The sequence below is a fragment of the Mustela putorius genome, unplaced genomic scaffold, assembly GCF_011764305.1.
Source record: "Mustela putorius furo isolate JIRA1106 unplaced genomic scaffold, ASM1176430v1.1 tig00000450_pilon_pilon_pilon, whole genome shotgun sequence".
In the NCBI taxonomy this organism is placed as follows: domain Eukaryota; kingdom Metazoa; phylum Chordata; class Mammalia; order Carnivora; family Mustelidae; genus Mustela; species Mustela putorius.
The window spans coordinates 25,719,065-25,744,375 of record NW_025421385.1 but is presented as its reverse complement, the minus strand read 5'-3'; the positions used below and the strand labels follow the sequence as shown (position 1 = coordinate 25,744,375).

At 39.9% G+C, this 25,311-nt stretch overlaps 1 long non-coding RNA gene across 2 annotated transcripts in view; it reads right to left on the bottom strand.

The window, feature by feature from the left end:
• The window catches only part of LOC123392129, a 320,886-nt gene that overhangs the window by 263,009 nt on the left and 32,566 nt on the right, over positions 1 to 25,311 (bottom strand). For both annotated transcript variants that reach the window (XR_006606842.1, XR_006606843.1), the window contains exon 2: positions 4,551 to 4,662. This is a non-coding gene — a long non-coding RNA (uncharacterized LOC123392129). The remainder of the gene's footprint in view (positions 1 to 4,550; positions 4,663 to 25,311) is intronic.

Genomic DNA, 25,311 nt, shown 5'->3' with positions numbered 1-25,311 from the left:
CAACAAAAAGAAATAAAAGGCATTTGAATTGGCAAAGAAGAAGCCAAACTTTCACTCTTCACAGATGACATGATACTCTTGAAGAAAGCCCAAAAGACTCCACAAAAATTGCTAGAACTCGATATAGAAATTCAGCAACATTGCAGGATATAAAATCAATGCACAGAGTCAGTTGCATTTCTATACACAAGAGAGGCAGAAGAAAGAGAAATAAAGGAATCAATCCCATTTACAATTGCATGTAAAAATATAAGATAACTAGGAATAAACCTAACAAAAGGGGGTAAAGAATCTGTACTCTGAAAACTATAAAACTTTTATGAAAGGAAATGAGGAAGACACAAAGAAATGGAAAAACATTCCATGCTCATGAATTAAAAGAACAAATATTGTTAAAACATCTATGCTACCTAGAGCAATCTACACATTCAATACAATTCCTATCAAAATACCATCATCATTTTTCATAGAGCTAGAACAAACAATCCTAAAATTTGCATGGAACCAGAAAAGACCCTGAACAGCCAAACTAATGTTGAAAAAGAAAACCAAGCTGAGGCATCACAGTTCTGGACTTCACGCTGTATTACAAAACTGTCATCATCAAGATGGTATCAAGTATGGTAGTGGCATAAAAACAGACACATAGATCAATGGAACAGAAAAAAGAACCCAGAAATGGACCCTCAACTCTATGGTCAACTAATCTTTGACAAGCAGGAAAAATATCCAATGGAAAGAAGACAGTCTTTTCAACAAGTGGTGATGGGAAAATTGAACAGCCACATACAGGAGAATAAAATTGAACCACTTGCTTACAGCATACACAAAAATAAACTCAAAATGAATGAAAGACTTAAATGTGAGATAGGAATCCATCAAAATCCTAGAAGAGAACATAGGCAGCATCTCTTTGACCTCAGCCTCAGCAACTTCTTGTTAGACACGTCTTCAAAGGAAAGGGAAACAAAAACAAAAATGAACTATCAGGACTTCATCAAGATAAAAAGCTTTTGCACAACAAAGGAAGCAGACAACAAAACTAAAAGGCAACCTACAGAATGGGAGAAGATATCTACAAATGACATATCAGATAAAGGACTAGTATGCAAATTCCATAAAGAACTTATATTCAACATCCAAAAAACAAAAAATACAGTCCAGAAATGGACAGAAGACATGAATGGACATTTCTCCAAAGAAGACATACAAATGGCCAACAGACACATGAAAAAATGCTCCATATCACTTGGCATCAGTGAAATCCAAATCAAAACCACAATGGGATATCACCTCATACTGGTCAGAATGGCTAAAATTAACAAGTCAGGAAATGACAGATGTTGGTGAGGATGTGGAGAAAGGGGAACCCTCTTACAGTGTTGGTAGGAATGCAAACTGGTGCAGCCACTCTGGAAAACAATATGGAGGTTCATCAAAAAAGTTAAAAGTAGAGCTATCCTATGACCTAGCAATTGCACTCCTAGGAATTTATTCAAAGGATACAAAAATCATGATCCAAAGGGACACCTGTACCCTAATATTTATAGCAGCAATATCCACAATAGCCAAAATATAGAAAGAGCCCAGATGTCCAGTGACAGATGAATGGATAGAGAAGAGGTAGCATATATATATAGAGATATAAATATCTACATGTATTGATCTACACACATGCACACACACACAGGAATATTACTTGGCCACCAAGAACAAAATCTTACCATATGCAAGGACATGGATGGAACTAGAGGATATTATGCTGAGAAACATAAATTAATTAGAGAAAGACAAATACCACATGATTTCATTCATATGTGGAATTTAAGAAAAAAAACAGATGAATATGGGGAAGGGAAGGAAAAATAAAATGATATAAAAATTGAGAGGACGTCAAACCATGAGATGCTGAACTCTAAGAAACAATCTGAGGGTTCCTGGCAGAGAGGTGGGGGGATGGGGTAACGGGGTGATAGGCATTAAGGAGCCACTTGAGGTAACAGGCACTGGGTATTATATGCAACAGATGAATCGTTAAATCCTACCCCTGAAACTAAAAAGAAAAGAAATGAAATGAAAGGGAAGGAAAGGAAAGAAAAAGAAAAAGGGTTAATGCCACTTTAACTATGTTTTGTTTATTTCTTTGATTAATAAGCTTCATTTTTTAGAGGCGTTTTTGGTTTATAACAAAACTGAGTAGAAAATACAGACTCATATATCCTGTACAACCTCCCACACATGTACAACCTCCCCAACTAGCAACCTCCCGTATTTCAGCAGTACATTTGTTATACACGATGCACCTACACTGACATATCATTAATGCTCAAAGTCCATAGATTACATAATGGTCACTCTTGGTGAAACAATGGGTTTGACAAATGTTTAATAACATAGACCCACCACTGTAGTATCATACAGAATAGTTTCACTGTTCTAAAAATCCTTTGTGCTCCACTGATTCATCTCTCCCCTGTAACTCCTAACCCCTAACCCCTGGCAAACACTGATCTTTTTACTTCTCTGAAGTTTTGCCTTTTCCAGGATGTTATATATTTGGAATGATACAGTACACAGCCTTTTTTAATTATTCTCTTTCACTTAGTAATATGCACTTAATTTTCCCTTGTGTCCTTTCATGGCTTCATAGTCAACCTCTTTTGGTGCTGAATAATATTCCATTGCCTGGATGCACTACAATTTATCTATCTATTGGTTACCTCCAATTTGTGTCAGTTTTGAATAAAGCTGCTATAAACATTTGTACACAGGCATTTATGTGGACATAAGTGTTCAACTCATTTGGGTATTTTGTTTTGTTTTTAGCCAATCTGAACTCTTTGAACAATGCTTCCTTAGGGTAGCTAATGCTTGGCCATTTTATTCTGTTGACTCATAGAAAGCCATGTGGCATCAGAACTGGGAGAGAATTTGGCTGCCTAATCCAATCACTCATTCTATACTTTAGGAAATTGAGGCACATACATGTGAGCTCCTTGTTATCCTGTTCTTTTTAAAAGTCAAATATTCCTGGTTCCGGTTTTTTGTTTTGCTTTGAGATGTTTCTAAAATGCAGCCACATTATGGAGCACCTGGGTGGCTCAGTTGGTTAAGTGACCGACTCTCGGTTTTGGCTAATGTCATGATCTCAAGCTTGTGAGTCAAGCCTTGCATTGGGCTCCATGCAAGGAGACTTGAGATTCTTTTCCTTTCCATCTTCCCCTGCCTACACTTTTGTGCTCTCTATTTAAAAATAAAATAAAATAATAAAATCTAAAAAGTGAAATAAAACCAAAATTAATAAAAAAATATTTTAATTTTTTAATAAAATAATAAAATAAAAGCCACATTACTTTTTGAATGACTGGTAAATCTTAAAGATCTCTTGTCCATTGGGTTCAATCTCAGAAACACTGTTTTAATAGTAAGAGTTTTGGTTAAAAGATTGTTCCAAGTTAGTGGTTCTACTTCAGTGCTGCAGCAGACCACTCCCAGCTGCTCAACAGGCCACCAGTCTCCCCCGCCTCCAAACAACCGTCAAGGCAAGGCACTGTTCTCCAATCTGGAATATCAGCCAGGGAAGTGTAACTAGATTCTAAGTGAAAACTCCCCTGTTACCTCCCGTTCAACTGAGGTCCCAAAGCTGATAGTCATAGATGACAACTATTCTCACCTTCTAAAGAGAGATGTTAAACCACCTCTGCAGAGCTTGCCAAAGAAGTGACCTTTACCTCAACCTCATCAGAAGAGAATGACAGTGTGGATTTCTTTGAAGGGCACTGTTGGAGGAGAATATGGTATTTCCCTCAATTAAAGAAAAATGAAAAGAGCCTTTACAAGAACCATTTGTAGAGAGTGTGGGTCTTGTCAGGAAGGGATATTGACATTTTATCCAGCTTAAACACTCTTCCTATCCCTTTCTTATATGCTCTCCAAACAGAGATCCAGGACAGAGCTTGATTGGTTATGGAGTTCTTGGGAAAACTTGGCCTGCGTTTCCTGCAATACAGAGACTGGTATCCATCCTTACCTGGAAAAATCTAAACAACAGAAAAATCTGTGTGGGTGCCCTATCAGTTGGAGAAGATGGGCTGGCATGGCAAGCAGTCAGCCAGATGACCATCCCCTGCTCTAGGAATAGTAATGCTGGAGGTCTTCTGCAGACGAGAGGAGTAGTCTCATCATGAACCCACAAAAGCCCCTGCATTAGTCAATACTAGAGTTTGAAAAATCTTAGGAAGAACTGAAGGAGCAAACCTTCTGGGATGATGTGTAGAATGATACAGAACTGACCCAGGAGGGGAACAAACACCTCTGAGGCCATCACTTAAACTGGAAGTGAGAGCCAGAGCCACCACTACTTTTTTACACACAAGAATGTGGAGATGGACACTGGAACACTACAGTAGGAAAGCTTCCTGTTTCCACCATCTTACTTCTTAGAAACCATAGCCCAAAACCTCAAAAAGGTGACCCCCACCTCATTCCTGCCTTCCAAATCTGATAAGTAAATCCAAATGACAGAAATGAATTCACATCAAGAAACGTACCTGCAAAGGATTCTGGAAAGTTTAGTTTTCATGCATCCAACCTTTCTTACTAGAAGTGACAGAAGAGGAGGTTGAGGTTGATGGGCACATCCACAGTACCAAAGACAGTACCCTATGAGAGAAAGAAGCCATAATTGGTTCCTGCTATACAGAGAACCTCATTCCCAGATTATAAGAGCAATGGCCAAGTTTTCTTTTCTCTTTATGTCACCTCATATTCTCCTTTCTCTTTTCTAGCCTGGAGGAACCAGAAGTAGAACATAGCTGGAAATAGTGGGCAAGGTGAAGAAATAGTTAAAAGTCAGTATCTATTTCTTGCATTGCAAGTTTCTGAGACTGGGTTGAATCTGAGTGATGTAGAGAGGGAAAAGCTTTGAAATGGTGTGAAACCCAAGTTTTAACATCAAAGTCTACATCTTTAATTGCTGAAAACATGACTGTTCATTAATATCAGAAGGCAGAGGTGATGTTTCATATGTTAACCAGCAAGGATAGCATGGACATTAACCAGTCAGGATGCACAGTAGTCATAAGTATGTGGTATAACTCCATTAGACACTGCCCCAAACTGAAGAGGGATCTTCCAAAGATACTGTTTAGGGAAAGAAAAAATGATATCTACCAGAACAGATGTAAAAGTTTGGTGTGAGGAAAATATAGTATTGTTTCCTACTTGTACAATACCATGTTCAACTAACTTGACCAACTAGTTGCAATAGATTTTTCACTTGGGTTAATCCTGTTGATCACTTTATTGCCCTGTAGCAGTCATTCATAGCTGGAATTTAACAAAGAAGTACCAGATTTTCCTTCTTGATTCTGAGTTTAAAGAGTCAGGTCACTGTATGTTCCCAGAACTCACTTGCCATCTAACTTATTTCTCTGTCAGTGCTTCTAAAAACCAATCAGTTCACCAAGGGGCTTGTCTGCCTATCTCAATCCTAATATTCTTTCTTTGATATAAGTGGAACCTATCCGAGGGTAATGGTGAATGATTACAAGAACAGAGTATACAGATACCTAATATTTCCATATGTGAAACTTACATGGGCCTCAGACACATTTTCCCAAAGGTGTAGCTACTCATCCTTATATCCATTCTGTGAAGCCTGGCATTTTAATCTATTGATTTCTCTGTATAATATCACTAAAGACCTTTCCTTTTGAAAGATTTGAGACTTTTTTTTTTTTTTTGGCTAGTATGTAATACATTTATTTTTTGAGTTAGGGTCATGTGGTAGTAGTATATTGAAAAGTAATAAACACTTAAACAATTCAAATTGATTAAACAAAGTAATTAAGTTTGGTAGAAGATGGTAAATCCCATTTGTGATTTTGAACCTTCACTGATTAGAGGGACATCATCTCAGTAAACATTGGATTTGGAGGTTCTTCGTGTGACAGTGTTATTCTATACTACCAGAACCTAGTGATCTTTATTAGATGCTCATGAATAATGGGTCACTTTGCAAAGCTAGGATATACTGTGGTATCATTGGTTCAAATTGATTCTATTCTCTGAATACAGTGATCTGTCATCTATATTGTAGGGATCTGTGCATAGAGAGAGTGTCATGATGACTAATGTCTAGTTGTTGCCATTTTCCAGTTATTGCTCTAGTAGGATAAGAAGGGAAAGGGACAACACTCATTTGTTACGGATTGCTGAAAGCACCTGGTTTTGATATAGATTTCAAATAACTCTTCCAAAATTCGCTTTCAGAAAAGTCTGAAAAAGAATTCTGTTTAGCTGTGTCCTCCCCCTGCCTTACATTTCCCCCAAACATTCTGCTCATTGTAAAGTCAATCTTATATTTTATGGTTCTTATTTTGTTTAAAGTTGTTCTCTGTTTTGAATCACAAAACCAAAGACTTAGTCATTTCTTTTGTCATTATGTTGGCTTTCTCCCAAATTCTGACCCCACTTTTTTAGTTTATTTTATTAGCAGAATGGGTATACTAGCAAACATTTCCTTTCAGGCAGAATAACCAAAAAGAAACCAGTGGAATCAAACTCCAATATTCAAGAAGATTAATGAGATAATAACAAAAATTCATCTTCAAGTTGACCCAAGTTAAATTATGATTCTAATATTGAAAAAATCCATTCTCATTCTTACTCAACATAAACCTGGGTTTCCTGATTTAGACCTGAACCTACACATGAAATTATATTCAGCAAACACTGTGGTGACTCCAAACATCATGGTCATCTGAACTAGCTCACATAGAATTATACCCCAACATAGGGTTTTTTTTAAGACCTTAATTCTTGCTTTGTGCTCATCATCAGGACAGACAAGCTTCTATTGTTCCATTTTCTTCTAAGTAGAAGTGAAAGACTCAGGTGTGGAGGCCAGGAAAGAGATTTTTGTCTCAGATACAGTAAGGTTCTTGCCTGAGGCAAAATGTTTGAAATGTGCCATGTAAAACTTCTCTTTCTGTTCCCAAATAGGCTTCATATGCCAGTGAAGAGGGAAGTGGAGCACTGTTAAAATTAAAGACAGTTTTGCCTTTCAACACAACAGATGAGGAGCTGACTCATCCCGGACACTCTAACCAGTCTCTCTCTTCCCTCCTCTTTCTCTCTCTCCCCCAGAAAACCTGGCTTAGAGATGAATTTTCCATGGTGACAATTACAGAGCTGCGCCTAGGACTTGTCATGGCTCCTCTGGTCCCATGATAGGTAGGTGGACTGGAGATCAGAGAGCGCTACGAGATGAGAATAGTAACAGAACTGACTCAAGTTGGGATGACTCCAACAGATCAAGGACACAGCAGCATGACAGTTAGATTTAAGACCCATAATGCCACTAGGGGAAATCTGTAGTCTGAGTGTTGCCCAGACCCTGGATGCATCCCAGGGCAATGCCCAGAAAACTGGGTCTTTCTTCCTTCGTGCGTGCAGTGTCGTTTGTGAAAGCTCTGCCCACAAAGTCATCAGATGGTAACAATTTTCAGTCACTTCCAACACGAGATGGTTTTGAACTTTAATATGCAACCTAATTATGACTGCAAACACTTTGTTAAGCAAACAAACTTCAAACCCTTTTTGAAAAAACAGCTCTTCTCTGGTCACTTTGTCTTGTACAAAGGCTTTAAAAATAAAACTGTGTTGGGAACTAGGGAATCCAGGGATGAAAAAAAAAAGTACAAAATTAAAGGACTTGAATGTGATCACCGCTTGAGTACTGAGTATCTGAAGGTTTCCTTTCAAACCAAGATCGAGAAAATTTAGCATCTTATATTCCATTTCCACTCTTTAAATATTTGACTTCTACCCCAGAATTACAGATATTTTTATTTTATTTTTTTTAAGATTTTATTTATTTTATTTGACAGAGATCACAAGTAGGCAGAGAGGCAGGCAGAGACAGAGGGGGAAGCAGGCTCCCTGCTGAGCAGAGAGCCCGATGCGGGGCTCGATCCCAGGACACTGAGATCATGACCTGAGCCGAAGGCAGCGGCTTAATCCACTGAGCCACCCAGGCGCCCCAAGAATTACAGATATTTTTAAAGCAGATAAAGAAATAAACTTTTTACATTTGATCCCCAATTTCCCTTAGCTTGTTAACCTCCTCTTTTCTGATTCTGAAATACCTCAGGTCTTGAGGTTTCTTCTCTCCCTGTTCCCCTATCTCCCTTTTGGATTTTCTCACAGTAACTTTTCTTTTTGTCCTTCTTAGTCATTTTTCAAGACTGGAATCATTACACAGCAAAGAGAAATACATGGATAACCCCTTTCCAAGACAAAACCAGGGAACGTGGGGGATATACAGTATGAGAGGATGGTGGGAGTGGTGGACCCTGAAAAAAACCCATCTAAGGACATTACGACCTTTGCATCTCTGGATTCTAGACGTCCTTGCTCCTCCTGTCTTTATGCCACAATGCCCTCCCCAGTTAATTTCCCTGCTATTTTCTCAGTCTAAGAAATCCATAAACTTGAGCATTTTTCTTCATTCTGCTTCAGAGAGAGGTTGAGACATACAAAATAGATCTCTGATGCCTACATGTATCACTCAGTAAGCTTAAGAAAGGAAAGATACAGCAGGCGTGTTCTCCAGATCTCTAAAACACCAGGTTCCCCTTACAGAAAGTTATTAAGAATAATATACTATAGAAAAAAACTCTAACGCTGCCCCCATTTGAGAATCACTGAAGGTATTACCTAAAATTTATTGTCTGTGAATAGCCTTTATTTCCCCAGTTTTCATTTCCAAAAAAGAAAGTGCTTCATCCCTTTGTGAAAGTAGGAAAAGGTTGAAGCCAAATATTGCCAATGATTTAGCACGTAAGAAGACCTCTCTCTCCTAGGAAAGCCCATCAGTGCTTAGCGTGTTGAACTCTAATTTTGTGACAAATGATTTTTGTTATCTACTAAACTGCTATTCCTCCCTGTGGCTTCTTCCCCTGACAGTGAAATGAAAAATATGCTGGGAGCTCATAGAAAGTGTTCCTTATTTGTAACAAGAGACACACAACAAGAAACAAACCCTTTGCTGCCGCTGGATCTTGCTGTCTGCATTGGAGAATGGGCATAATGGCAGCCATCTTGGGGTCATGAGAAAATTCATTTAAAAGATAAGCCAATGTCTTATAGAGGGAAGATGGAGAGAACCTGGGACCTTGATGATATCATTTAAACAATAAATGAAACAAAACTGAAACCACTGAACTTCCAAATACCTTGTTATGTGGGATACAGATGTTCCTTACTGCTATATCATTTTTAGTTGAGATTTAAAAATTTATGACAAAAAGCATTCTGACACGGATAGCTGGACTACACCTTTAAAAGCAGAGAAACATAAAAAATTACTTCCCTATAAACTCTATTGGCAAACATTCTCATTTCAAGTGTTGAGTGCAAAGTGCCTTGATATGTGGAGAGTGGTCACCAGTTGTCACTGACCTCTGATAACATGTCTTAATCCTGGCCAAACAGTGAAACTTCTTTTAACTCTTCTGATCTGGATTCATTGCAAATAAGTGTAGATTCATTTAGAAACTTTACAAATCTTGTACTGAAACCATAATTTTATCAGCCCTTACAAAAATAGCAATTTAGGGACCGTTAGCCTTAACTTGGAGATTTTCCTCCTCTCTCAGTCACCATCTACAATACCTCTTCAACAAGTCAACATAGAAACATGAAAAGCCGTTTTTTTTTTTTTACTGTGACTGTGATAACCTGAAAATGCAGTCATTTGTTTCCTATGTCAAAAGGAGACCCCAGTACAATTATTCACTAAGTAATATGGCAATATGAGAATTCCAATAAGCTCCCTGTCCTGACTTAAGCTTTCAAAGGAATTAAACAGAGTCAGCCTCAAACAAAACTTTACAGCTAAACTTAGACAAGCCCCAAGTTCTGACTGTTCTTATAAAATTTTTAAAAAATCAGAGCTGAAGCCTTTTGTCCTCAGCCTGCCCCTTTAGTCCACAGAGTAGAAGCTCCATCATAGGCTATGAGCCCATTTGGGGAGGGCCATGATGGGAAGATGCCTTGAGCTAAGGCCATGAAGGAATTCCTTCCATCCCAATGGTACCTTAACCAGACAATGACACACACCTTCCTCCTGCAACTTAATAATGAGAGTGAAAAGGGACTGTTTTCAGGTGCTTTTCACCTAAAGCATGTCTGAATATAGATTTCCTGGATGGAGGAATTTCAGGGGCATTAAAAAATCCAGTAGGTTTTCAGGATCTATCAAGTGGAACACTCCCTTAAGTATTTACTGCTGCTTTCTAACTGTACCATTCTGGGTTTCCTGTCCTTGCACACATACATCTGGGGAACAGTCAAAGCCAAGTGATTAATCATGGGAATGCCCATAAGTGGGGGATTCTGTGCTCTCTTGGGAGAGCTGGCTGGGAACCCGGGGGCTTATCTTGGGATTCACTAGAGTATCTCCCTCCTTAAACTAAACCGGCTTGTTTCATCTGTGCCTGTTTACCTCTGGGTAGCCCACACTGGATTTGACCAGAGCCTAAACTGTACCATTTGGGACATTTGTTGATTTTTCACAATTTTTTATTTCCCCTTAGTCTCTCTTTATTCTCTCTTGCCCGCTATTATTCTTTCTCCTCCATACGGTTACATTAAAATCTGCTTAGGGAATTTGACTTTAGCTAATGATTCCAAGGTTATAGGCATTGGGAAGCATCATCTCAGCTAGGGGAGAAACTTGGAAAATGAATACGTCATTTCAGATGAAGAAGATGTGGTACACACACTACACACACACACACACACACACACAGGACTCTTACTCAGCCATCAAAAAAGAATAACATCTTACCATTTACAATGACGTGGGTGGAACTAGCATAGAGGGTATTATGCTAAGTGAAATAAGTCAATCAGAGGAAGACAATTAAATGCTTTCATTCATATGTGGAATTTAAGAAACAAAATAGAGGGCCATAGGGGAAGGGAGGAAAAAATAAGATGAAATCAGAGAGAGAGACAAACCATAAGGGACACTTAACTACAGGAAACAAACTGAGGGTTGCTGGAAGGGAGATGGGGGGGGGGATGGGATAACTGGGTGTTAGACGTTAAGGAAGGTATGTGACGTAATGAGAACCAGGTATTATATAAGACTGATGAATCACTGAATTCTACCTCTGAAACTAATAATACATTATATGTTAGCTAATTGAATTTGAATGAAATAAAATTTTGAAAGACAAAAATAAAAAAAAATTAAAGTGAAAAATGTGTTTTCCATTTTGAAAAAAGAAAAAAATTACTACGTGTTTGGCTTGGTTTGGGGAGTTTTAGTTGGGTATTTGCAACTGTGTTTTAAGGTTTAATGTAGAGATTTATCTTGACTATTAATGCTGAATAAAATGGCTGGTAGTTGTAGAGTCATGGAGCATAGGGTTCATTCATAGAAATGACTATGTGATGGGTCATAAAACTAATTAAAGCCAAACTTGAGAAAAAGAAGAAGATATACTGGCAATAGCATTCAGAATGTGCATTGCCAACTCTGCTTTGTTACATCACTCAAAATAACCCTTTCATATGGGAAAATATTTTTACTTCAAATAAATACAGGAAAATACAACTGATCTAGAAAAATGAAAGAGACGAATAAGCACATGCTCAAATCCTAGGGTCCAAAATAAGTTGAGATACAGAGCCCAAAAGAAATTCAATAAGCTCCACTTTTTATTTCTGTTTCCAGGTTGGTTTTCACATAATTTTCGCATATGGGAAAAACTCAACATTACTTGACCATGACCCCAGAGATTAAGGATGCAATCAGGAAGTAGTGGCAAAGGGAATGTTAAAAACAAAAACAAACAAACAAACAAAGGTAAAAATAGAGCCCTTAAGTAGTTCAAGTAGGTCTGTCTAGCTGCAATAGTGCTAAGACACCTCAGAGACTGTATTTCAAACATGGCCAAAATTAGTATGCAAGTAGTGCTTGAGATGAAACTCTTCTTATTCAACAAGGGTTATTTATAGACACTGAATAGCTCAGAGAAAGATGTTGATTATTCACACTGCTTTGGCCCAAGTTTTTATTTATTCTTTTACTCCATCAAATATTTATTAAGAATCTTCTGTGTAGCAAACATTGGTGCTGTGAGAACAAGAGGAGTTTCCTGGCCTCATGGAGACTATCATAAACAATTACCCAAATTGTCATTTGATTGAAGTTATGATTAATGCTTAAAGGAAACGGTAGTATGCTCTGCAAGGGTACTAAAGGGACCCCTAACTGGAGCAGGGATTCAGTGAAGGTGTCTGTAGACTTGAGATTACAACTAAGATCAGAAGACAGAGAAAGATGATCTACAAAGATTCCCCAGTGGAAGACACAGAATGATGAGTGGGGCCAGAGGTGTCCTGGAGCCCAGCACATTCAAGGAAAACAAAGTCAGAGCATGACTGCTGGCATGTCGAACAGGGGATGAGGCTGACAGGTGGGCAGGGACCACATAAGCAGGGGTGATGTCCTAAATATTTAGCAACTTGGAAAGGCATAGAGACCTGGTCAGTCAGAAGGGAGACTGGCTGTCAACTTTCTGTGTAGTGGAACCAGCATAACTGACTGACTGTCAGCCCAACTCTCAGCCTCAGGATCAAATACAACATGTAAACGTTTTCTAGATAGAAAAATCTTCAGAAGATTTATTCAGTTGACCTAGGGCATGGTGATGTTAGGGACACTGAGATGAACAGGAATGTTAGGGACACTGAGATGAACAGAGACCACCTGCTGCCTCCAGGAAGCTTTCAATTGATAGCTAACACCACTCGGATATTAATTATTCAAAGATCTGCTCTGGTTAGGTAGAATGGTCTAGAAGCTCTTCAGAGCAATAGGTGGGAACAGAAATACAGTCTCTGGCTGAAAATCATTATTTCTTCATCCAGTAGATGAAAATACCATCCTAGTAGCTCTGTATTACAGAAGGAAAATCAATTAATTTTTTTTTTATTAATGGACTTTTTTTTCCTGAAGAGCTCTACATTTGTAGTAAAATCACTCCCCCAATATGGAAAGCTGGTAGAGTCTCTCTGAGGGTTTTGATTCCCCAGTGGGCCAGCACTGGCACTCACACCTCTGTCTCCATGTATCAGCAAGAGATTGCCTTAATCTAAAGACCATCATCTTCCCACCAGGTTGGGTATTGCCAGACACAGAGAAGACAAGAAATGCCAAAACACTTGCCTGTGGGTGCCATAATGTTTGTTGGTTGAGAGAACAGGTTAGGGGATGTCTTCCCAAAATGTCCTTATAAAGTCAAGGTGTTTTATCTTGTCACAAGACATACAAGACCCCTCTTCTTACTTTCCTCTGGGTACATGCTTTAGCCACAGTATGGCTAAATCTAAATGATTAGACCCCTCATCAGGGGGTGGGAGAGCAGTAAACCTAGTATTTAAGAAAAACTAGGCTAAGGTCAAATGTTAATTTTTAAATAATTTTTTTTAAAATTTTTTTATTAACATAAAATATATTATTAGCCCCAGGGGTACAGGTCTGTGAATCACCAGGTTTACGCACTTCACAGAACTCACCATAGCAATAGCACATACCCTCCCCAATGCCCATAACCTAACCACCCTCTCCCTCCCTGCGGCCACCCTCAGTTTGTTTTGTGACATTAAGAGTCTCTTGTGGTTCGTCTCCCTCCCAATCAAATGCTAATTTTTAAATCTTTATTTGATGTAGTTCCAAAGTAAATTAGTAACAAACTAACTGTGTAAGCAAATGGAAACTTCACTGTAACATATTCAGAAAATATAAAAGTATACGGAGCCTGGCCAAATAGATAGATCTCCTTCCTCCCTTCTTATCTTGCTCAGCAGGGGGACCAGTGTAATGCATATACATTGACATTTTTCTATGTTTATCAATACATACACAGAGAAAGTTTTCTTTCTTTTAAAAAATGGGGCCATTCCAACATAGAATGTAACATATTGTTCTCATTTAATATATCCAAAACATTTTTAGGTATTCTGTATACAGCCTCTCATTCTTTTTAATAATCTTATTGTAGCTCATAGTATGGATTTATCATCATTTTGTTACATGTTCCCTTATTATTGTGCACTTTATAGTGTTTCTAACTTTTCTTGCCTTTGAAGGAATGTTGCAATAGTGTCTTTATAATTATGTCTTTGTCTGTTTATAACAGAAGATTCCTAGAAGTGGGACTGTAAGATCATAAGGAGTTCACATTTTTATTTTAAAGATTTTATTTTTAAAGATTTTATTTTTTTTAAAAGATTTTATTTATTTATTTGACAGAGAGATCACAAGTAAGCAGAGAGGCAGGCAGAGAGAGAGAGGGGAGGAAGCAGGCTCCCCGCTGAGCGGAGATCCCGACGCGGGACTCGATCCCAGGACCCTGAGATCATGACCTGAGCTGAGGGCAGTGGCTTAACCCACGGAGCCACCCAGGCGCCCCCACATTTTTATTTTAAAAGTAAATTTCAAACTGCCCTCTAAAAAGGGTTGTGCTAATTTACTTTGCCAAAGAAATCATTCTACATGGGAGCAGGGGGAAGAAATGACCCCATATTTTTAGTATTACTGACATTTTTTCACATCATGCTAAGAACTATTGGATACATTATCCCCTGGGGTCACTGCCCTCCAAGGAAGTAAGCAGAGCAGAAACTGCATGGTTGTTTTTTTTCTGCTGAGACTTCTGGGAGTAGATATGTTGGGCTATTCTCACATAGGCATGCCAGCAACCAGCCTAGGTGAGAAGGCCATGGATTGTGATGTCAAGCAGTCTTAGTCCAAACCTTGGTTCTATTTTTACCGCCAAGTAACATAGGCTGTATTTCTCTGTGAGCGTTAATTTTATGTTGCAAGTTGGATAGCCAGGTATTGGGCTAAACATGAATCTAGATATGGCTGTGAAGGTATTTTTTAGATGTGATTAACATTTACATCAGTAGACTTTGATTAAAGCCAATTATCCTCCCCCACCTAACCTGGGTGGTTCTCATCCAATCAGTTGAAGACCTTCATAGGAAGATTGAGCTCCCCAAGAAAGAGTAAACTCTGCCTCCAGACTGTGTTCCCACTCAAGATGTAGCATCAACTCTTCCCTGCATCTCAGCTCTGCAGATTCCAGACTTGTCAGCCCCCACAATTTTGTGAACCAATTCCTTAAAATACATCTCTCACTAGATAGGTAAATATACACATCCTACTAATTCTGTTTCTCCAGAGAATAGTAATTAATACATTTTGTTAAGCCTTAGTTTCCTTATCTGCAAAATGGAAACAATTCTCTTTACTTTGTGTGATTACAGTCCAGACTAATTGAAATAATCCATGTTAATGTGGGTAGGCTCTCTCCAACAAGTTGAAAACCTTAATAGAAAGAGCAGGTCCCCTGAGAAAAAAGAAATTTTGCCTCCAGATTATCTTCAGACTCAAGTGCATTATAACTTGCCAGTGCTAGGCAAGTGGTCTACAATCCAAAAATTTTGACTACTATTTCTGGGAAAATGAGCTTGGACCCACTGCTTTGTTCATCGCCACCCCCTCCCTCCCAACACATGAACAAAGTGCACATATACTCACACTCACACTCTTAAACGCGATTGCCAGGTACACACAAGCATCTCTGGGAAATGCCAAGCCCACGTTCTTCAGTTTCCCACAAGAAATGAAGCCCACATTGTGAAGGGATGTATATGAGAGCTTTTTGAGCAACGTTGAAGCCAGGAATAAGATCTCCATCTTCTGGAGGCTTGTTTCCCTCTGCAATATCACCTCTCCACTTCGAGCTGGGTGCTTCTTGTTTCATTAATTAAAGCTGTTTGCTTCACCACCCACATAGGGTGTGCCCATTAACCTTTGCAACAGGCATTAGTTGATGCCATGAGGCTCTCCTTGCTTCTGCTATGTGTCACCTTTAGTGAGGGTCCCCTCTGTCCCTGCTCCCTTTCCCCTACTTTTCAGTTCTGTAAGTCGTATGTAAGAGGAAGAGGAAAGGAGTAGGGAAATCAGAGAGGGAAACATCAGTGACAAGCTCAGCTAAGCCATTACCTAATACCAGACAGGTCACTGCTCCAACTTGGCCTGGAGGAAGCAAGTATTGGACTCTCACTACCTTTATTTTGTGATGACAGTAGGCATGATGAAATTAAAACTCATATTGTCCTGGGGTTGCTTATTCTCCTAAATATAGATGGTCCTGTGTAGCCAGCAACACTTTCTGGGTCACATTCACTCCAGCTTCAATCCTTTGCTTTCAAGAATACCCTAATATGTCTTGCTACTTTGGGTGCTTCAAATAGAAGGGCTTCCCAGAATATGTCCAAATACGCAGAAAAAAATTTGAAAATTTATTCATAACTGAGTTGTCAACCTAGATTGCCACTCAAGAGTGGCTCAAATGAAAATTTATTCATAAATACTTAGTGAATATATTATGGTTAACTGAAATGACAGTTTAGTATTTTAAAAATCATTCCAAATATGGAGGTGGACTCTCTCTGGTGAGTGACTTCCTGAGAAGACAGGTGAAGGAATGGAGAGAGACCCATGCACTCATGTCTCTAACAGACTCACCAAAAGCATCTCTCCATGCAATGCTGAGAAATTCAAGTTTGAGGATAAAATGGTGAGAAACAACAAACAGCCATATTTATTGTTTGTCAACACTGCCAGTGCCCAGGAGAAATTTAATAAGTTCTAATAAAATGAACTAAGTTGGTGAATATGTGGTTTGAATTGTGAATAGGCTTTGAAATGCTTAAACCTTTCCCAAGTGAATACATTTCTGTAAATAATATTGTGATTCTTAGCAAAATTCATTAAAAGAAGTCTTTTGATGAAGATCATCTTTGTGACCATGTGTAAGTCAGCAAAGAGCCCGTAACTGATCACAGTGTGGTGTGATGAGCTTGGACTGGGTCAGATCCCGACATCTGTGTTTCTGTCTTTTACTACTCTTTCGTGGTCCTGCTGCCTACAACATCTCAGAACTAGCATGTAGCAAATTCCTCTTACAAATTTAAATGGGCAAGCTATTTCCCAAACCAGAAAACAAAGGAGGTAACATCTTGAAAAAAAAAAAAATTACTTCTTTTAAGATTGAATCTGCTCTGTTCACCAGCCATCTGGTAACTTCCTCTCAAGCAAGATCCAGAAAATTAATACAAAGTCCAGGAGCATGTATGGGTTGCAAATAGTTCAGAGATGTGGACGTCACCATGCCTGACCAGGTCACAACAAATGCTGTCCCTCAGTGTAACACAGAAGCTCTGTGTGCTTTGCTCTCTGTTCCTGTATACTCTGACTGGTCATTCTTGCCCACTGAGTCAGGACTGCCCAGCCCAGGGGCAGGACTCAGTCAAGTCTTCACTGCTGTGCTCTTCTGTTTACTGTCACATACTGTCCCCAAGCATGACCATGGTGCTAAGGAGGCTGTAGGTGTATGAGTTTCCTGGGACTGCTGTAATGAAACATCACTAACTGGGTGGTTTAAACAACAGAAACATCTTGTCTCACGGTTCTAGAGGCTAGATGTCCGAAATCAAGATGTTGACCATGTTGGTTTCTTCTGAGGGCCGGGAGGGAGGTTCTATTCCAGGCCTCTTGTGTAGCATCTGGTGGCCTCAGGCACTCATAGGCTTTTAGATGACATGTTCCCTGTCTCTCCACAATGTCTTGCCTCTACATATTGGTTTCTGTGTCCAAACCCTCTCATTTTAGAAGGATACCAATCTTACTGGATTAGAGCTCACCCTAACAACTTCCTTTTACCTTTCTTATTTTTATAAAGACTATTTCCAGTAAGGTCCCATACACAGGTATGGGTTAGGGTTTCAACCTCTTTTGGTGGAATGTAATTTAACGCATCACACTGGGTCAAAATGAACAACCATATTCATCCAAACCAAATGCTGGAACTTTAGCATCATTATGGACCCACCATATTAGGTCTCTCAGACCTTGAATCTCTAGAAGCAGCAGTTATGGTCCTGATTCTTCCTCTCACCCAAAGGAAAGACCCTTTTCTTACCAGGGATATCAGTTCACCTCAACCTTGAAGACAAAATTACTATAGCACGCATCTGGATCATCTTCAAAGCATCACAATATTTTACCCCCAAGCAATGGTTGTGGTTATTTAATGTACCTTTGTGAACCAAAAAGGGCTACTCAAGTAACAGGACATACCTATCAACTTCTCTCAACTTGAAAAACTGCTTCATAAAATAAAGATAACAGTATCTCTTTTAACCACCTCATAAAGTTGTAAAGACCATCTGAGATGGTAGGGGAAATAAATAAACCTAAATAAACCACAATAAAACCTCCAATAGATCTTAGATGTAAACAGATCTTAGGTATAAACTCTTATTGTAGAGCAGGAGTCAACAAACTTTCTCTGTGAACCAAATAATAAATATTATAGGCTTTGTGGACCAAGAGGCAAAATCAAAGATATTATGTAGCTACTTTCTACAGTGGTCCCCTGTTATCCATGGTTTCAGTTGCCCACCATCAACCACTGACTGGAAGTAGATCATCTTCTTGCTGCCATCTTGCCAGAAGGTCACCAGGAGCCTAATGCTACGTCACCATGCCTACGTCATCTGGTTCGTCTCATCATGGAGGTATTTGGCCATCTCACATCATCACAAGAAGAAAGGTAAACACCGAACAATATTTTGAAAAGAGCAAAAGACACCACATTCATTCAACTTTTATTGTGGTATATAGTTATAATAGTTATAATAGTTGTCCTATTTCACCACTATTTATTGTTAGTCTATCACTGTGCCTAAATTATTAATTAAGCTCTTTCATAGTTATGCAGGTATAGGAAAAATCCTAGTACGCCTAGTGTTTGGGACTATGGGTGGTTTTAGACATCCACTGGGGGAGGTCAGAGGGCATTTGCAACTTTAAGGGTGAAACTCAAAATACAATAATTGAGTACAGTTTTTTTATAATGCACATCTACTAATATGAATAATGAAATTGTTAGGTGGGAGGGAGCTAAGATTTCCTTGATAGGGGTTAAAATTAGTGTTTCCTAAGGATCCAAATTGGTTGCAAGTGTTCATCTGTTAATGCTGCTCTGGAAGAAGAGTTTATGCCCTTCACCTCCAAAAATGTCTTTTCACACCTACAGGCAATCCACGGGGCTCCCAGAACATGGTCAGCTATAATCACACCCCTGCAGTTTTCACCGCATGGAGTGACAATGCAACACAATGGAAGTGCCACATAGGGTTTCTGTTGCAGCTTGGTTGTTAGGGCACATAAGCAGTCAGAGATGATACTGAAACAAATGTGTGTGGCTGTGTTCCCACAGCACCTCATTTATGAATGCTGACATTGGAATTTCAAGGACTTTGTACTTTTTTCATTAAAATATCAGTCTTTTGATTTTTTTTAAACCACGTTAAAAATAATAAAAATTACTCTCAGGCTGTACAAAGAGCAAGGGGCTTGACTGGGTCCTAGGCCTGCCTGTTGCCAATTCCTGTTCTACAGGATTCTTTGGCTCAAAAAAAAAAAAAAAAATTAATCCTCATCTGATTACTCCTACCTGACTGAGACCATTTATCTTAATTTCCACCAACCGCTCTCCCATTAATAATTACAAAAATTTTTTTTAATGCAGTACATATACTTTACTCCTAAACTGAGTTGTGTGTTCTATAAATGACTTCTCATAAGCAGCACTGGAAAGAACTCAAGTATGCGGAAACTGGGGACCTGGTTTTGTTTTTTTGACACGTCCCAACATCTCAAGCAATGTTTATTGTAGAGTGATTTATACAAATTGAACCTTATAAAAATGCCCATACAGGACCTTCCAAAGTATGCCTATGTGTGGGCCCAGTGCCAGTCCTTGCTCCTTTTGGAAGCCTTCCCCAGCCATTCTGGTCCATCCTTAAGGCCACTTTCTCTGTGTGTCCATCAAATTTATGATCCGTGCCACATAATTTACCATTAACCCTTGATGAATTCTCATGCCAGTTTTGACTCTTAAATAAAACCCGAAGCACTCCAAGAAAGAAACCGATGTTATCCTTATTTTTCTTTCCCTTAGAAACTAATTAACTCCATACCAGGCACCATCAGAGGCCATTAATTCCCTGTCAGTAGGATTGGCTGCTCCCCTGGCACTCCTTTAAGGGTTAGACTGGGTCACTGTCCACCCACCTCTCTGGCCCAGAGCCTTTGGCCAAGGCCCCACTACACTGAATTAACAGTGATGCTGGCCATGTGGGCACTGAAACTCCAGAGCTCAAGGAAGGGGACTGGTCATCCAGCCATGGCTAGAAGCCAGGAATCAGTACCTACTTCAGAAGTGCTAAATTAGAAAAAAATTTTATATATATACACACACATATACACACACTACTGAAAGATCTTCTCAAACACTCAAACAGAGTTTTGGGGAACACTGACTAAGTTCAAACCCTGAATTGTGCCCTCTCTAAATAGGTGAATTTCCAAAATAAAGGGGAAAGTCCAGTGTCTCCCATTCCACTTCAGTCTCCATACATGGCATTTTCTTTCTTAGAAGATATTATGGTAATTAGCATACAAAATTTTAAAAGCGAGCCTTGACCCTTGATATACATATAATATGAGCCCCACGGCAGTAACCGATATTTTAAAGCTTGTCAAAGGAGGGATTTAAAGCGCCAGACCAACATGTTTTCCTTTATGGATGTCTTATAGTGCGAGATTAATAAAATACTCCAAGATGTGGTAAGAATAGGTGATATCACCACACCTTGGGTGGGGAAAGTCACTTGGCTCCTGCACCCCAGTCTCGCCACACCCCTGAGGCGTGGCAGAACAGCAGAGTATCACCACACCTACCGAGTGTGGCGGTTCAGGGAAAAGCAAACATTTGCGGGGCAGAAGGAGAAAAATCAATAGAGGCGCCTCAGGAAGTGATACTAGAAAATGATGTGAGGCTCAGAGGATTCTTACTGCAAGTGAAGACACACAATTAAAAAGGGATCACCTCCGGGTGCCTGAGTGGCTCAGTGGGTTGGGCCTCTGCCTTCGGCTTGGGTCATGGTCTCGGCATCCTGGGATTGAGCCCCACATCGGGCTCTCTGCTCCGTGGGGAGCCTGCTTCCCCTACTCTCTCTCTGCCTGCCTCTCTGCCTACTTGTGATCTCTCTGTCAAATAAATAAATAAATAAAATCTTGGGGAAAAAGGTTAAAAAAAAAGGGGGGGGGGATCGCCTCTTGAAGGGTTCTGGCCATGGCTTTCGTGAATTCCACAGCCTTGGTGTTTGAGTGTGTTGGGCTCGGTCTCCTCTCTGGTCAGTCTCTATGGAGGACATTTCCCAAATTACTGCATCTTCTAAACACTGTACGGATTTGGAGACTGAGCTGAAAACTCAATTAGCATTATGCAAACTGTGGGCTTCTGGTATTTCTAGTAAGTTTAGGGAGCTGCCAAACAATCCTGCCAAGTTCCCTGGAGCTTGGAAAGGCCTGGAAACACTAATTCAAGAAGATGGCTGGCTGGGATGAGCACTCACTCACAGGCTGAAAGGGAAATGTTTTGGGACTGGTGAGGTGGACAGTTTGTGAGGGACCTGTGACACGCTAAGGATGTCAGCTTTGGAAAAAGCTCTAGGTTGAACTGGACAGGGTTGAGAGTAATGTGTAAGACCACAGGGACATGGGAGGTAGGCACAAGGGATCAAATGCAAATCTTCTTCTGCACTAGAGCTCCTCCTCCAGACAAGATCGTATGTCTAAGGACTTAGGAGAAATGAAATCACAGAAGGTTTTTTCCTCTGTAAAGTTGGAAGATGTCGAGGTTTTCAGAGAGGCTCTAGGGACAAAGACACATTATCTTCCTTGGTGACATATTTGTTTTCCCCACAGATTTGATTTGATTTATAGTTAGTGTGTGGTTCTTTTAAAATGGCACCTGACTTCCTCCTTCTCTTTGTTCTACTTTACTTCTTAGAAGACTGACTAGCTGTCAAGAAGAATCAATTTTTACAAGTGTTCTCAAGGACCATACATAACTGGTATTCACAACATGTTTTTAGTAAAGAAAGGAATGGAAAAACAAAGCAAACATAATGAGCCTTTCTATATGGACCAGATTCTATGTTAAAGTATTTTGCATTTATTATCTCATTCCTTGAGGAAGATATATTATGTTAATTTTAGAATTGATACAAATCATCACCTAGCTTGTTTCTCAAAGTCTCTCATGGCTTGTCTCCCTCTCTGATTTCTTCCCATTCTGTTTTCTCTCCCCTTCCCTCTGGTCCTCTGCTCTATTCCTTATGTTCCACATCTGAGTGAAACCATATGATAAGTGTCTTTCTCTGCTTGACTTATTTCATTTAGCACAATCCCCTCTAGTTCCATGGAACTAGTTCTATGTCAGTGCAAATGGTGGGTATTCATCCTTTCTGATGGCTGAGTAATATTCCATTGTATGTAATGTGTCTTAAGAAGGGCGCATATTGTGATGAGCACTGGTTATCATACACAACTAATGAATCATCTAACACTACTTCAAAAACTTATGATGTACCATACGCGGGCAAACTGAATATAAAAATAAATTAAAATAAATTTTTTAAAAAATTGATATAAATCAGAAAAGTTTTTAAATTTCAAAGGGCTGAGGAGTAAATGAATAACTGAGAAAAGGGGAAGTCTTCCAGCTCAAGTATGGCTAGATAGCACAATCATCACTGTCTTGATTAGCACATAGGCAGATGATGGCACCAGCAGGGGTCTCAGTCCATTCTTTAAACAACCATTATCCAGATCCTTTGAGCCACCCTCCACTCTCCTCATGTGAAACCACTAATGAGGTTCTCATTAGGTTCAAAATGGAAAATATGCCATTTCTTTACTTTTCTGAGGGCCCATTCCTTGTCTTCAATTTCCACTTCATATATTCTATTGATAGGTTATCACTGTATCTTCCAATCATTCATTTTTTCAACCATTAATAATTGAGTATCTACTGTGTGCCAGATCCTGGGCTCCACTCTATGTATCCAAGGTGCAATTGCTGCCCTCAAGAAGTCTGCTGTCAATTCCCTTCTCTTCAGGAGGAAGGAGGCAAGGACACTAGACAGATGGACACGATGGCACCCAGGGAGCCACTTCAGTCAGAAAGGACTTAGGACTCCAATATGGGCAGCTAGTGGTGACTCCTCTATTCCCAAATAGGAACTAGAAGACCATTACTTCTAGAGAACCAGGGTCAGAAGTCAGGTAGAAGAGTTATTGACCTAGAAGAAAAATCCAGTTAAGGATCAGAAATGGGAGAAAGCAAATGAAAGCATTGGTCCCCATTTGGCAATGGAGGAGGACAGGGAGGACTCTTTGAGTCAAGGGTGCCTGGTGCTTACAGACGTGTCCTGGGAACAGATTCCTCCATGAACAATGAGGGAGTGCTTGAGGATGCTGTTCATGGCACTGAGGCAGCTCAGAGTTTTGGAGAAGGAGAAAGGACAGGAAATTCATAACCACACTAAAGAGAGCATAGCATGTAGTCAAAAGACTGTGGATTCCAGAATCAAACCAGAGTGTCAATCCCAGCACCACGGTTTCCCTGAATAAGCCACTTCAGCTCTGTGAACTTTAGTTTCCTTGTCTGTAAATTAGGAATAATGTTTTTTACTGTAAGAATTACATGAAATGATGTCTGTAAAGTCCCTGGCACAGTCTAGACACCCCAAAAGCAATAGTTATTTCCATTATTTTTAAGCATGGCAGAAGAAGGACCACAATGGAAGAAAGCACCAAAAGAAGACATCTTGAAGTCATCCCTAGAGAAGCCTAAAAGAGGTTTCACTGGGGCACAGCCCTGAAGAATGAGGAATCCCACAAGGAATGATGGAGGTAGAGTAGAAGAAAGCACATGGGGGAAACATGCCTAGTGTCCAAGTGTGGCTGGAGCAGAGAGGACGGAGGACCTGAGGCAGAAGAGCAGAAGGGGAGGTGGAGCCATAGCCAGGAGCCATAAGGAGATGCGTGCCCCGAACAAGAGCTGCTCCTTCCCTGACCAGAAGCTGGCAAGGAGTTTAAAGTCACAGACTACACAAATCGGGTTATAATAGCTTATACTGCCAACACTTACTTAGACCTTCCTCAGTGCCTGGCATGATTTTACACACTTTACCTCTATTAACTCACAAAATCCTCGCATAACCCTTTGAGCTAACAACTGAGAAAACTAAGCCACAAAGAGTTAATGAATTGGCCCCAAAACATGACATACTAAAAGGCCTTAGATGGATAAGGAGGTAAGAAGTTTGGAGGGACAGATTAGAAAAGAGAAGCCATTAGAAATGAGTTCGGAGAGGGGCACCTGGGTTAAGCATCCAACTCTTCATTTTGGCTCAGGTCATGATCTCAGGGTCCTGAGACTGAGCCTCACAGAGGGCTCTGCCGTCAGCAGGAAGTCTGCTTAAGATTCTCTCTCTCTCTCTGCCCACCACCCCCTTCTGTGCATGCTCGCTCGCTCCCTCTCTCTCCTTCTCCCTCTCTCTGTCACAGAAACAAAAAAATTAGTTAGGAGAGACCATCCACGTAGGAGAAGAAGGTACCAGAACTAAGGCAGAGGGTAAGGAAAAGGAGAGGATTCTCTTAAGTGTATAATCCAGAGTACGGGGAGCCTGGTGACCAGCTCGATATGGACACAAGTCATTCCTTGGGGGAAACCTCTTTGGAATTCAGTTGGTCTGTTTTTCTCTTTGAGATATTTCTATAATATTGTCCTTTCCCAAGGGGATGGCTTGAGCAGAATAATAGCTTGCACTTTCACCAATATCCATTCACTTGTCCCTATCCCCCCGAATCTAAACGCTCAAGGTATTAGGACTTCAAAAAAGAATTCAACCTGGTGTTTTCGCTTTTGCCTTGAAACAGAGTATTTACTCTTCATCTAACAATAGACCTGTTGTTTCTGTCTTCTAGGAGTTTCACTTTGATGTGTCAAAGGAAATGCCATGAACACTACGGGGAGAGTCATCACTGCGTGAGGGCAGGATAAACAGCAGGTGTGGCTGGGGCTTTACGAGAGGTGCCAGTGCCCCTCTTCCATTTTCAGGGATAAAAAAGATGAATATTTCAAACGCTTTGGTTTTCAGAAGTCAAAGACAGTTTCTAAAAGAGTCCTCAAATAGAAACCCAACACTTCAGAGGGAAGCTGCGTCAGAGAGGGGCCTCTCACTGTCCTGACGGTCATGATTAGGAAGCTGAAACTAACACGCTCTTCTTTGCATCAC